Raw genomic sequence first — 15,743 nt, forward strand, 5'->3', positions numbered from 1 at the left:
ATATGGACCTGTTGGGCCAAATGGCCTGTTTCCACACTATAGGGGTTCTATGATTCTATGAAATACAGTAGGTGATTGTAAGTGCTGTATGACAGTGATACCTTGACCACCACCCCTCCCATTACCCAAGAAAGGCAGCATTGCACATAAGAGCATGTTGATGGGTACTTGCATTTCAAGTTGTGAGATAAACAGCTCCCATGCCCTGGTGCAGATCTTGGATTGGTTTTATGAATGGTAGACCATAGGTGACACTTTTGATGTTGTTTGTGGTTACTTCAGGTTCACAGAGATGACTATGATCAGGCATTTCACATGTAGGTTCCTATGATTGCAGATGACTTCAATCTGCACTGTGAAAGGACTTGATTATTGCAATGACCTTTGAAGGATCTCACATCACAGTCAAGTGGAGTTTGCATGCTCAACAGAAAAACAAACACTTACTCCACTGACTTCAGGTATAGTTGCAATCATTTTCTATTTTCAGTCTGGATTCATGATACAGGTAAGGAGGGACAGCAAATCAGGCTATACTTGGCACAGTGAATCATAGGATTAGCCTGGCAATCAGAGGGACCCCTCAAAACATTACGTTCCTTTCTTGCTTGTTCCCCCAATGAGCAGATCAGTACTGAGCTTCCACATGTTCCCAAGCACTTCTTTGAATTTTCTTTTTCATTCTTGAGATGTGGGTATTGCAGACTTGGCCAGTGTTTATTGCATCCTTATTTTCCCAGAGGGTGGTTAAGAGCCAACTGAATTGCAGTGAGTCTGGAGTCACATGTAGGCCATGCCAAGAAAGGACAGCAGAATTCCTTCCCTGATGGACATTAGTGAACCGGATTGGTTTTTCTGCCAACTGACAACGATTTCATGGCCATCATTAAACTCTGTATTCCAGATTTTTATTGAATTCAATTACACCATCTGCTATTGCAGGATTAATCCTCGTTCCTAGAACATTACCTGGGTCTCCTGATTAACAGACAAACAAGAGTAGCACTAGACCATCACCTCTGAAAACTTACGACTTTATCTTCCAACACTACCTGCTGAAACCCAGACCGACAGCTCAGTCATTGGCAACCATCATGCTGCATTGCACCCCCTCCCCGACCCCATCAAAGCCTGATTCGCTGTGACCATTAATGACCCTTTTCCCCCACACAGTAACACGTGTCTTCCAGTGCTAATGTGTCTTCCAACCATATAATGTGAATATCCCCATTTCACAATTAATGTTCTCTTTGCATCTCAGCTGCTTACAATTTCCAGAACTGACTTCCCAATTTCCCTCCCATGACAGTGCCTCTTGTAACTGCTCCCAAATTTCATTATGTTTAAGCCAGTGACTGACCATTGTCCACTCCCCTGACAGACTGACAACTCTGACTGATGGCTGACGAGATTCCTGATTGATATCTGTGCAGTCCTCCAACTGATTTAGTACAATTCCCTGAACTTGTTGCACTGGTCCTGAAGGTCTAACTATGGTCCACTCTCTTCACTGCACTGATACAGACCTTTTGAACCTGACTGCCCCAAATAGCTGACTGACCATGTCCAAACCCCTGGTATGACAGTCAGTGATGCTCTTGACTTACTGTGATTGAACCCCCCTGACTGTAGGGTGTCTCCCTTGGCCTGACTGAGGACTACCATTTGGTTGAAGTCGTGTGATTGCCATGTATGTTACTGGCACAAAGTGCAGTTGTGGGATTCTGCAAATACTGCCTTATAACAATCCTTAAATAATCAGTGCGAACAACAATGACAAACTTGCGTGGTTTTCTGTCAGTTCTGAACTGCAAGGTGAACCTTTAAGAACTGGCTGAGGGGGCAACTTAAAAAAACACCAGGCAAAGTAAGGAACGGTAGTGCAGGGCAGGGATATTGTGAGTAATCAAGTAGATGAAAGATGAGACAGCTAGAGAGAGAAAGTAAAGATCCCTGACGTATACCTGAATCCAGTCCATGAGATCTTTGCCCATCTATAAGTGCAAACCATCCTAGCAGCAGCATTACAATGAAATATGCCAGTGTGTACGAACATGCATTATGAAATGCAGATGTATATTGTAAATGGGTCAGAGATGTACCATGACAGTGCAGTAAGACTGGTATATCTGCTATGCCAACTTCCACAACATGGAGCTGCTGCTGCCCATGAACTATGTCCCAAGATATTGAGGATTGCTGTCCAAGATGGAGGCCCAGAGTAGCAAGTGGCAAGCTGGAGTCACTCTGATTTTCATGTTGGGAATTCTCAGCATCTAGTTTCTATCCAGCAGGGAGGAGAATGGGAAGCTGTATCTTAACAAATTGAGATTAAGTAATAATGGCAGCTAATGCATTCAAATGGATACAAATGGCTTCTCACCACTACATTCTCTTCTACCTGTTTACCTCTTGATTGGAGAAACAGACTTTATTTCTCAAAACTGATAATCTCATTTCTATCGACCTCACCCTATTTTCCAAAATGAATCACTGAGACGCACATATTCAGGCATTTGGAATACACTGCTTAGAGTTTATCCAGCCATTGTGCTACTGCCTCATGTCTGACACACAATTAAAAGTTTACGCATACAAGGAGTAACTTTTCAAACAAAGCAGAAACACCAAGCCATTTAATTAACTTCCTATGTATTTTGCAGTCTGTTGTTCTTTTATTGTGTCGAAAAGGCATCAGATAATTAAAAAGTAAACCTAACAGCATAAATTGGAATTATTTTCCAAATCAAAGCAGTTCTATGTCTTTTAATATACACACTAGAGAGTAGTAGGATTGTTGTAATGATTAATAGCAAGATTTTTTAATCATTGATTGCTAAGATACTGAAGCAGCCCATGTCCAAATGGCACAAGGTGTGGATGGCATCCAGGTTTGGGTTGAAAGTGACAAGTAACGTTTATGCTACACAAGTGCCAAGTAATAATCATCGTTATGATTCTCTGGACAGTTCAGATTCCAGATGGAAATATGGCGTGATAGATCATACTTTGTTTGCTTTTGATTTAACAAAGTAATTTTTTCACTGAAATATAAGCACACAATATTTCAGACTTGGTTTTAATAATAAACGAAAGTTTATTAAACAAAAAAAAACTGCAACAGAATATGCCAGACTATTTACTCAATAACATAACCTTAAACATTTCAAACACACGTGTGAAACCCTTACACAAATTAATCTCCCTATGGAACTCATTGAGTAGGAGTTCCCTTGATAACATGCAATGGCCTACCTAGTTAGAACACATCACCTGAGACCTTAATGAAGCAGATTTATAGCTGGCCCAGGGAATGTTCTATCGAATTGTTTGTGCTGGGCTGGCACTAGCATTTTTACACCACGAAAAGTGGCTCTATTTTGGTGTTCAACAATAAATGATGTTCCTTTTCAGTTGGGTTTCCTGATTTATTAAAACATAGTAGCATATATTCCCATTAGTCCCCCCAAAACTCCCTTTACAATAGATAAGAGCATCTGTTACACAGTTCTCACACCAGAAAACAAAATCTCTTCTTCTAACCCTTCAAGAGGTTAATTTAACTGGAACTTCAACTCCTGGAAAATCAGGTAGTTTTTTTTTCCTGGAGCTGTCACATTTCAAATATTATCAACTACAACTAACCACATCATTGTTTTATCAAAGCTTCTGGTGTGGAACTATCACTAAACTCCTTTCTCTAAAGCAATATGTTTTTTACTAACATCTCCCTTTCTTAGGAATATTGCTTTATGCAAATGTCTTCACTCAAGGACATTTGCAGAACTGCCCTAAACTGAAAACCAAGAAAAGCCTCATTTTCCTCAAGCTACAGAAAAGATTTACCAAGATGCTGCCTGATTTGCAGGATATTAGCTATTAGGAGAGATAGGACAGACTTGATCTGTTTTCAAGGAGAAAGTGAGGTCTGCAGACTTTGACTTTGATCTGTTTTCACTTGAACATTGAGGCTGAGGGCCAACCTGATAGAGGTTTACAAATTTGAGAGTCCTTCATAGAATGCATAGCCAGAAGCTTTATTCCTAGAGGAGAAATATCAATTAATAGGGTACATAGGTTTAAGGAAAAAGGGGAAAATTTTATAGATGATGTGAGAGGAAAATATTTAGACACAAAGGGTGGTTAAGCACCCAAAATGCACTGTCAGAAGAGGTGGTAGAAGCAGATTCAATAACAATGTTTAAGAAGCATCTTGACAGATATATAAATAAGCGCCGAATAGAGGGATATCGACTGGGTAGACATAACCGTTAGTTGAGAAAAACATCATGTGTTGGTGCAGCCCTGGTTGGCTGGAGGATCGATTCCTGCACTGTATTATGAAAGCTAACTCACTCAGCTGTTTTAAAAGATGTCACCATGACTACAGAAATACTTGCAAATTAATTTGTAAACCCTTCAGATTCACAGAAAAGCCCACGTGTAATTAATTCAAGTTCAAACATTCACACTGAAAACAAAATATATGAAAATATATATACAAATCACAAACCTTGCACCACACCAGCTCCAAAAAGCAGGAGTCTAAACATGTGCCTTTAACATTTCATGGCTGCATCCTTTACTATCAACTGTGGCTACAAGAGCAGGGCAGAAACTAAAAATATCTTGATGAATAATTTCCCTATTATTTTCCAAATTCCCATTCATCATCTACAAGGAACAAATCAGAAGTGTGATGAATTACTCTACAGTTGTGCAGAGGATGCAGTTCGAAAAATACTCAACAAGTTCAACACCATTCACGACAAAGTAGCCCCTTGATTTGTACTGTTATAAGAGATGGCTGTAGCTGATACTGTTGCCATTGATTCTGCCATGAACTTCTTTAGCTAGATTTGCTGTTACCAGCCCTTTTTGTGATATTAGTTTATGGGGTTTAATTATATTAATGGTGAAGAATTAACAACTAATAAGTTCAGCAAAGATGCACATTGTTGAATAATAAATAATATTCATTACATGCTATGTTGGTTATGTGAAACAGTTGCTTATCTATCAATGCATGGTACTTCTTTCTGGCTTCATCAGAATTCTTTCTGAGACCAAAAAAGTCTTCTTATTGATGATTTAGGTCAAGTTGCTCAATGGCAGATGTTTTTGACATGTTGTTATTCTCAAATTTCAAAGTTTTTAAGCAAAAAATATGCTTTCCTGCAGTATACTAAGGCACAGGACAAGAAGCAGCATTCATTAACTCCAAACAACAAATGATAGAAGTGCCAGTGCTCAAAAACTTCAGTGTAAATGATAAAGTTACCCTGCAATGTGACACTACCAAGAAAGGATTTAGAGTGACCATAATGCAGCAAGGATAATCAGGTGCATTTGCATCTAGAATATTAACACAAATGGAAAATTGCGACATTCAGATTTAGAAAGAATGCCTGACCATTGTCTTTACCTGTGGACATTTTCATCAATAACTACTTGGAAGAAAACAAATGACAGTCAAAACCAACTGTAAACCACTTCAAAACATTTCCTTCAATCTGCTACAATCTACTCCAAAGCATTCAGAAAGAATGTTACTACAGTAAGTGCACCATCTGATCTGACATACAAACAAGAGAAATAATGTTTACTGCTAATCTGTTGTGGAGAACAACACTCACAAGAAAGAAATTAGATGATACTACACCACAGCGTAAAATATTGCAGATCCAATAGGAAGCAGTAATAACATGCGCTAGAAGTCATCCACCCAAGAGTTGTTGAATCCAACCAGCAAGTACTTTGTTCAAATCAAGTGAATTACTCAAAGAGATACAACTCTTCAAATGTTGCATGAAGCAATAATGATAGGATAACCCAAACACATATCTGATACAATAAGACTATATTGAACATAGAGAAACAAATAGACAGCCCAAGATGGCATATTATACAAAGGAAAGAGCATCTTTATTACTAAGACATTGAAAAGAGACATGCTAAATAATATCCATGCTTTCCATCAAGGAATTGAGTCAAGTGTATGGAAGGCAAGAGATGTGCTTCGCTGATGAGCAACAAGATCAAAGACCCCATCTGGCAGCGTAGTGCTTATAATGAGCACCAAGCTCAGCCAGCAAGTGATCTGCTGATGACGCATGACATCCCTGATAAACCATAGGTGAAATTTGGAGTAGATCACATCACACTTGCTGGGAATAATTATCTTGTCATTGTCAATTACAATTTCGGATTCTAGGAAGTTGACCAGCTGAGATCTGTGAGGAGCAGTGAGATTGCTGAATGCCTGAAAGTACATTTAATCCATTATGGCATTCCAGACATTGTGATGAGTCTCAGTGGCCCTCAATTCACAAGTGAAAAATTCAGCTGCTTCATAAATGATTGCAAAATTAGGGGTAAATTCAGTCAAATGGAAAGGCTGAAATAGCAGTGAAAATAATCAAAAGAATCATAAAGAAATTGAGTCCAAACATTCCTCAAGTGGAGAAACAAAATTACTAAAGGCATGTAAAGTAGTCCACTGCAAAACCTTACCATGCCCAAACTGCTCTTCTCATAGGAATAAAGCTATTGAAGCCAGAAGTAGGAATAAGTGTGCTGCAAAGTGAAAGGTGGGTAAATGTGCCCTGACTAAACTTAACCATTTTGCAGTAACACTTTTTAACTTAGGCGCATTATGTAGTTATGCAGCGGAACAGACAAAAAGGGACAAGTGTCAAAGTTAGGTCCCATACAATGTAATTGAACACTTAATCAAGGAAAAACAATATTTTTCAGACTCTAATATTGTACTTTAATTAAACTCTATCAAATCTCTTCACAGCGCTCTTCAGTAAAGAGTCTTAAATCTCTTAGTAAATAGTCTCAAATCTATATTAGTTATCTACTGCTGAAACACGCCTCCAAGGACTTGCTACACGGCTATGTTTGAACTGCTTGTCTGAAAGGCTGGGATAGGCTGCTCCTTGGTCTTTGATGGTTGGTTCGTGTTTCAGAAGCTATAGTCATTGACCTAGGCTTCACCTCTCAACAGAGCAGCCTCGAATTTTTGGGTGGTCTCACCAAGGTGGTCTGGTCAGTCTGCTGATGCTCATCCTGAGGTACAAGGAGTTGGAGATGCTGTGCAGCTCGGCTGCCAGTTGAAGGTGCACTCTGGGGATGCCATTGAATAATGTGGAAAGGCAGGGCCAGAGCCAGTTGGGGCTCCAGGTTGATCCTTTTCTCTGCGTCTTCATGCCCTTCTGGAAGATTCTATGGTCCAGTCCAATACTAGCATTGAGTGAGTGCAGTAAGATCCAATGAAGTGACTGCTTTCCATATTTAGAGGTTGCAGAACTTGGTTTTGAACAAAAAACAAAAGAACTGCAGGTGCTGGACGTCAGGAACAAAAACATAAATTGATGGAAAAACTCAGCAGGTTTGGCAGCATCTGTGGAGAGAAAGCAGAGTTAACGTTTTGGGTCCAGTGAGGCTTCTTTAGAACTAATCATGGTTAAGAAAATATGAGTGTGTGTATACTGAAGATGGGGTGGATGGAGGGGGATGTTGTGGAGAAAATATAGAGAATCACCAGGTGATGCAGAGAGTTCTTCAAGAAGTAGGTCTTTTATTTGCAAACAAGAAACCATGACACTGAGACAGCAGATTCTTGAATGCTTACGAACCTCAGGGTGCGGGGATTTTTGTATATTTTTTATCATGTTTCTGTTAGCTTATCAGCATGTCCAACTATATTAATCAAAATACCTCACTCTAGCTACACAATAAACCAGTGATGTTGGTTCCCATTAGCTCTTTAGTTGTACATTCTACTTAATGTTATTCTAATGTCACGGTTAGATATTTATTGATAACTCTGCTACAGTGATCCTCCATTCCAGACTAACCTGTCATGATAGATATTTAGCTATTCCATCTATTACAATAGCCTCCTGTCTCAAGCTGACTCTACTAACTATTAATTAGATATTTTAATGTCATGTCCCAAATATTTATTGTCCCAATCCTGTCATAATAACACTTAACAGAGAAACTTGCTTTATTACTTGTGTTATCTCATAGAGACATAGAAATGTACAGCATGGAAAAAGACCCTTCGGTCCAACCTGTCTATGCTGACCAGATATCCCACCCCAATCTAATCCCACATTCCCTTTCAGCCTTAATCTTACTCTGCTAATTGGTGTAAGAGCATTCCACTATTCGTATCCCATCCTGCCTTCCACAGACCACAGATTGTCAGTGGTTTTCATGCTTTAACCCTTCCCATGCTTTCATGTTCTTTATTTTCCATCGGGAAAGAGTAAACAATAGGTGGAGATAGAGCCCAGAGAGAGAGAAACACCGTTGGGCAGACTAGGAATGAGTACAGGTCAGCCTGCGGGGGAAGTAATAGTTGCTAATAGGAACTATTAGTAGCTGACAATGGGTTACTTGCAGTAGCAGTCCATATGATGACCAGCTCTGGTGTGTCGGGGTTGGGATATGGACATGGGAGAAGGTGCTCAGGCCTAAAAGTAACAAACTCTATGTGAATTCTGAAGGCTACAGGATCCCCAAACCCAAAATGACGTGTTATTCTTCCAGCTTGCGCTGAGCTTCGCTGGAACACTGCAGCAAGTCTGAGATAGAGATGTTGGCCAGGGAACAGGGCGACGTATTGAAGTGACAGACAACGTAAAGCTCAGGGTCATTTTTGCAGACAGAATATAGGTGTTCTCCATAGCCAGTCTGTGTTTCATCTTCCCAATGTAGTGGAGACTGCATTATGAACAGCAAATACTAGACTGATGCATAACTTCATTTGAAAGGTGTTTCTGGGATCTTGCATAGTGCAGAGAGAGAATGGGCAGGTTTCACCTTCAGTAGTTGCATGGGAATGTGCCATAGGGCTGTGGAGGTCAGTTGGGAATGAAAGAGGAGATGATCAAGGTGTCCCAGTGGGAACTGTCCCTGCAGAAGGCTGACAAGGGAGGATTGGGGAATATGTGTTTGGTGGTGGCATTCTGCTGAATTTAGCAGAAATGACAGCTAACAATCTTTTGAATTTGGATCCTGGTGGGTGGCAAATAAGGACAAAGGGGGCCCCAGTCATTATTGTGAGAGGGAAGAGAAGGGATGGGGGCCGAAATGCGGGAGATGAGTCGGGCCCTGTCAACCATGGTGCTGGGGAATCCTCAGCTGAGGGAGAAGGTGGACATTTTGGAGGCTCCCTTGTATGAGTTAGCATGATCTGAACAAAGGTGACAGAAACAGAGGAAATGGGAGAAAGGGATGGAGTCTTCACAGAAAACAGGGTGTGAGGATATATATTCTAGAAGTTCTGAAACTGACACAAAACGTCAGAGGAACCATGAATATAAGTGGGAAGGACTTGACAAGGGGGGCAAAGAAATTGAATTGAGGTAGGAAGAAATGAATTCTGTGGGGCAGGAGCAGGCAAAAACAATGGGCTTGTCCTGGCAGACCTATTTGTGGATTTTGGGAAGGGGTAGCAGCAGGCTGTGTGGGGTTTCTGTATGAAAAGGGACATGTTTGAGATAAAATGCAATACCATACCAATGTGAATCCTGACTAGCCATAGTTATGTAACCTCTTCCATGAATCACCGACAATGCATTAATTTTGCAGCCAGTCAAATAAAGCTACAATACAGGCTCTTTAGCTGTTTGAAATGTCGTCTGTTCCTCATTTACTAGTACAGAATGTAATTATGGACATGGAGTGAGGTAATGATTTATAATTAACTTTGCTGATTTGAAACCAAAAGCTAACCAATACTACCGTTCTTAAGATATCAGCATATCTAAGTTTGATGCCAGTTTCTGTATCTGTTGGAATATAATTGTAACAGGTCATGGGTTTAAAGATTCCCAATAATTTTTCCTTCATTTACATGAAGAAATAACCTTGAAATTTGATAAGAGAGCTTATTTAATCAAAGATGCCACCTTCTACCATTTTAAAATTTATTAGCTGCGTCCCTTTAAAGTCTCAGCAACTAATAATGTCTTTTATGATTTCATTCAGGACTCACTACACCTCTGCACTGGGTCAGTTTATTTCTGTGTATATTTTGTAAGTAAACATCTGATAACCATTTAAGTAGTAATCCTAATAATCTGTGTAATTGGCAAAACATGTTGTATTAGCAATGAAACTACAATGTAAATTTTGTTTTATAATAATTCCATATTAACCTAGAATATTATCAGATTAAGTTTCTAAATGTTTTTGAAACACTATTTAGACTGGTTGTGGAATATTAGCAATTACTATTCTTTTCTGCCATTATATGCAAATGAACATATCTATTAATTAAAAACAATAATGCTGGAATTACTCAGCAAACAGGCAGTGGCTGTGAACAGATGAAATTGTGCATTTCTTTGTGCTCAGGTAACAAGCAAGCAGATGGATTTTGTTTTACTAAAAAATGGGCAAGAAAACCTCTCCATGATTAACAAGTATCATCCACCAATTTCGTCAGGTGGCTGAGTCAGTACTCCTCTATGTTTCCTGAAGAAGGGCTTATGCCCGAAACGTCGATTCTCCTGTTCCCTGGATGCTGCCTGACCTGCTGCGCTGCTCCAGCAACACATTTTCAGCTCCTCTATGTTGAACCCTACTTGGAAGATGCACTGATGATGGCAAGGGCACAGAATGTACTGTGGGTGAGAAACATTAAAGTACATTACTGAAAGTGGTTCATTAGCACCACAATACCAGGTTGAATCTGTAGCAGGTAGTGGGGGAACCATCAAGGTGGATAAATGCACTTGACTTCATCATTACCAATCTATCTGTTGCAGATGAGTCTTTTCATGATCACATTGATAGGAGTGACTATTGCAGTTATTGAGGAGGTGAAGTGCCTTCTTCACAGTGAGGCTATTTCCATCATGTTATGAGTGTTATTACCACATTGAATAAACAGATATTGAACAGATCCAGCAACACAAATTAAGCATCCAAGAAGTGCAGTGGGCCATCAGCAGCAGCAACAGAATTTTACACAATCAAAAGCTGTAACTTCATGGCCTAGAATATTTGCCAAAATATCATTATCATTAAATCAGGAGATTACAGAAGCATGCAAAGAGGCATGCAAAGAGCAGCACCAGGTATACCAAAGAATGAAGTGTCACTCTGATGAAGATACAACCTTTTCTGTCCCCTCTCCAAAGCATCCACATCCTTCTTGTAGTGTGGTGACCAGAACTGTATGCAATATTCCAAGTGTGGCCTAACTATCATTTTATAAAGTTGCAGCATAATTTGTCTATCCTTATACTCAATGCCTTTTCCAATGAAGGCAAGCATACTATAAGCCTTTTTTTTAACAACCATATCTACCTGTATTGCCATCTTCAGTGATCTGTGGACCTGTACACCCAGACCCCTCTGCATATCAATACTCCGAAGGGTTCTACAATTCATTATATAATTTCCACCTGTACTTGACCTTCCAAAATGCATCACCTCATAATTGTCCAGATTAAACTTCACCAGCCATTTTTGGCCCATGCCTCCAACTAATATATATCCTGCTGTATTGTCTGATAATCTTCCTCACTATCCGCAACTCTTTGGCCTCAGCTGCTTGAAGCTATTTACCTTGAGTTATTTGAAACTTGAAATAACTATTTGTTACAATAGCATATTAAGCTTTTGCACATTCCTTTGATGTTCCTTTGTTCACTGCTTTTAAAGAATCATGAAAAGAAATCTGATCCTTTTCAATTAGCTAAGGACTGTACTAAAGCAATGGATAGAGGAATATTAGACAAACCTTGCCAATATCATTCAGAATAATTTCAATCTTGTTTAGAAAAAAACTAGTTATCTTAATATTTTTAAAACCTTTTGAGTTCTTTTGCAACAAGAAGGCCTGATTAGATAATGACGATCCTGGGATAATACTTCTCTTTAGAATTAGAATTGGGTTTTACTGTTGCAAGTAGTCAAGTAAAGGAATACACGAGTACAGTGAAAAGTGTACAAAGTCATTATTTTCTGGCACAATCTTTGTTACAAAACCAGAATTTACAAAAACGGAGAAAGAAACAGAGCCAAAAAATAAGAAACATCTACATTTTAAAGTCTACCGTGTTATCTCCGGAATGGTGTTTGGAACGGTCAGCCTCTAATGCAGGCATCCGGGCCTAGCTACGCCCTGGAGTCTAGGTCAGCCTGCGAATTTTGCATCAATTGCTGTGAGGAGCCACATTCTTAATGCTGCTGATGATGCAACCACCACTCTGAATGCTGGAAGGAGCAGTGTCACTGCTGCAAATTGTGAATTATGGATAATTGGTGTAAATCAACCAATGCTACAACTCGCAAAATTAAAAACAATACAAATTATTAAATTATGATGGACCGTTCTGCCTAAAAGGTTGATTCACATTTTCATTTTAAAAACTGACTGACTTGTGATCTCTTTTCAGTAATTTCTGCTTTTTTCTCAAATCTCTAACATCAGTTTTTTCTTTCTTGGTCATGATTCAGCGATGTTGTACAGCAAAATGTGTTAAGGAAGAAGCCCAACTGAGTTTCTGAGATAGGAAATTCCTCAGAGCTATTTCCACTTTGCTGCAATGACTTTGGCAGGTGTTTTGAGGAAACACTATGGACCCTAGTTGCTATCCCATTGAATTACTGCTGGTAACACCCTGATGGCAAAATAATTAATGTTAATATCAGGGTAACAGTTGTGCAGAAAACATATCCATTTTATATCAGCCAACCTCGACCAAAAATAACTTGGCAAAATTCAATTGCAAATAACTAATGCTAATGAATTTTAAAATGCAAACAGATTAGATGAACTGACTCATTACAACGTCAGATCTAAAATTCTTATGTTGGTAAGTCTGTATACATTTTATTCACAAAATAATGATCATTCAACCTGAATTATACTTGGTGATTCAAGTTAAATTTATTATGCATTTCAAACACTTTCTCTGCACTTTCAAATTCAAATATTAAAAAATTGCAAGCATAAATATTACTAAAGAGAACTTCAGAAATAAGTGCTATTTAATATTTAACCAATTAAATAAATATAAGCTTTAGAAGGATATAGTTTTAATCACAGTTGGAACCTTCTGCACTTTGCTCTGCAGATCCACAATGATTTAAACTGCCACTTTTCAAATGTGACATTTAATCTCTGGAAATAAATCACTAAGGTCTTCAGATTCTGAAATGAAATGCAGCCATTTTTGAATTAAAGATGAAATGTATTGTAGAGTCTTAAGCCATCCATCATTAAAAATATTGATACAATGCTCATGGAATAAGTTGTGCTAAAGTCTTGTGGAAAGGGGGCAATTGCAGCTGCATCAGCATTTTATATTTGACATTTACACAGAATTCCAGGTGGCATTTTAAAATGCACTGGTTGATTTACGTGATATTTCATTTGTCTTTTTTTATTAATTTCAGATAACAATTATATGGAAGAATCCAGAAATTATATTCAATACTTGAAAGTTTTGTATTATTCAGTTGTAGTTATTTGAAGTGAAGGTTTCTAATTTGGTTGTTCAGATAAGTTGCAATACAAGGAATACTGCATGAAATAATGATGTGATATTTTCCAAGCCAATTTATTATTGCCTTTAATTAGAATGGCTAGTCCTGCAGCTTGGGATTGTTTAGGACCTGTTTCTTGTATAACAGATTTTTCTTTACATTCTATGAATGTAATGCTGCACACAGTCGCAAAACATATGTGCTTTTGTTGTCTGTTGTTGCAGTTCACAGACTATCAATTATCCAGTTAATTTTTGAATATAGATCACTTTTCTGAAAATTGGAAAAATGAAGTGTGATGCAATAAGAGATAAGAAAAATTTTCATTGCTATTTTCACATGTATTTTGAAGCTAGTCTTAGCAACCTAACAACATAAAAATTGATTCTTCCCTTTATTGCAGAATGATAATGTTCATGCAAGCAATTTCTAATTAATGACAGACCAACTGACAGCACGGTTGATTGGTATTGGTCTTGTATTATTTCAGACTAGGCAGGCAGTGAACATTTATGAAATCAGATAACATCACATGACATTCCAGTATAAAGGACCCGTCCTCACCTCAAGTAATTGTTGTTGTAGCAGTAATGTCAATAAGTATAGAACCCAGGCTATGCGTCAGGCTGAGATCTTATAACTGCGTAACTAGTTAGAGCTGTTAATAACTTCAAGGCATCCAGTCTTTGTGGCATATGTTACATGGACTACATTGAGGTAGTACTCAGACCATAGATCACTGAATGACATAGGACCAGAAGTAGGTCAATTAGCCAATCAAATCTATTCTGTGATTCAATGAGATCATGGCTGATATGATCATCCTCAAGTCCACTTCCCTGCCTTTTTCCCATTACCCTTGATTAAAAATGTATCTGCCTCAGCCTTGAATATACTTAGTGATCAAGCCTGTACAGTGGTCCGCATTAAAGAATTCTACAGATGCACTACTCTTTTAGAGATTAAATTCCTCATCATTGAAGTCATAAATATGCAATCCCTTACTCTGAGATTATACCTCTGACTCTAGACTCTCCAATGTGAGGAAACAACATCTTAGTATCTATCTTGTCTAGCCTCCTAAGCATTTTTTATGTTTTTGTAAGATGTTCCCTCATTCTTCTAACATCCATTTGCAGAGATGTTTGGCCAAACAAATTACACAATTGGCATATGCCATAATCAATTGTTTATTAGCTCTCAGGATATGTGTGGCATTGCAAGGCTGTATTTATCATTAAATTGCCTAAATATGTTTTTTGTGTTGGTAAAAAATCTGATAAGATCTTGAGATAAGAGTCAAACACATGTTGTGTGTCTGGAAACATACATGGTCAAGGCTGATTAAGGATAGCAAGGTCCTTGCCTAAGTATTGGCAGCTTTAATTATAACTTTAGTTTCTGAACTCGCCCTAAAAATTAAAAGTTTATTGACTTAGTCTGCTTTGGCAGGATTTGATGTTATGACCTCTAACCTGCTATCAATATTCATTGTGAAAAGGTAGGTTTTGTATGTCTAGATGATTCAATGCATGGTATCCTTAGTCTTTATTTTGTGTGGCAGCGCATTTGTATTAATTAAAATGAAAGAGAAATGTGTGGTATCTTCCACGCTGCTCTGTAGTTGTGCATGGGCACAGTTTACCAGGTATATTGGTTGCTACTTCATGGTTGCACCCTATAAATTCCAGCAAAGTTCATCCCCTTTAAAATATAGAAAACTGATGAATCTTTTGAAGCTTGTTTGAGAAAGAATGCTGATGAAAACATCAATTTCATGATTTATCGCAGCTAGACATAAATTAAATTACCTTCGAAAAAAAGTGTGGCAAAGTAAATTTACATTTGTAATGTCTTTAATACATCCATTTGGATTATAGGTTGCTATGGTTGCAGACATTGTCAGTTAACAAGCAATTTTGGTCTTTGATGATGAAATTGTCAGTAAATGTAAGGAACTGTAGACTGAAAACACTCAAGTTAAATCATTTTTAGGGGAATTGTATAGGTTGCTATCACAGAGGGCCAAACTTTCCTCGACCCTGAATGACACGGGCAATGGCAAGTCAGGTGGGAAAATATACTAATCTTAGAAAAATTGCATTCTTTACATTGAGAAAAAAAGTCTGATTTTTCACTCAGGTTTTGAATGGTGAGATGAGAATCTCACTCATTAGTAGCAAGGGGACTATTTGCATGGATTAACATCTCATTAATATTTA

Source organism: Chiloscyllium plagiosum, chromosome 20, assembly GCF_004010195.1.
Source record: "Chiloscyllium plagiosum isolate BGI_BamShark_2017 chromosome 20, ASM401019v2, whole genome shotgun sequence".
Lineage (NCBI taxonomy): Eukaryota > Metazoa > Chordata > Chondrichthyes > Orectolobiformes > Hemiscylliidae > Chiloscyllium > Chiloscyllium plagiosum.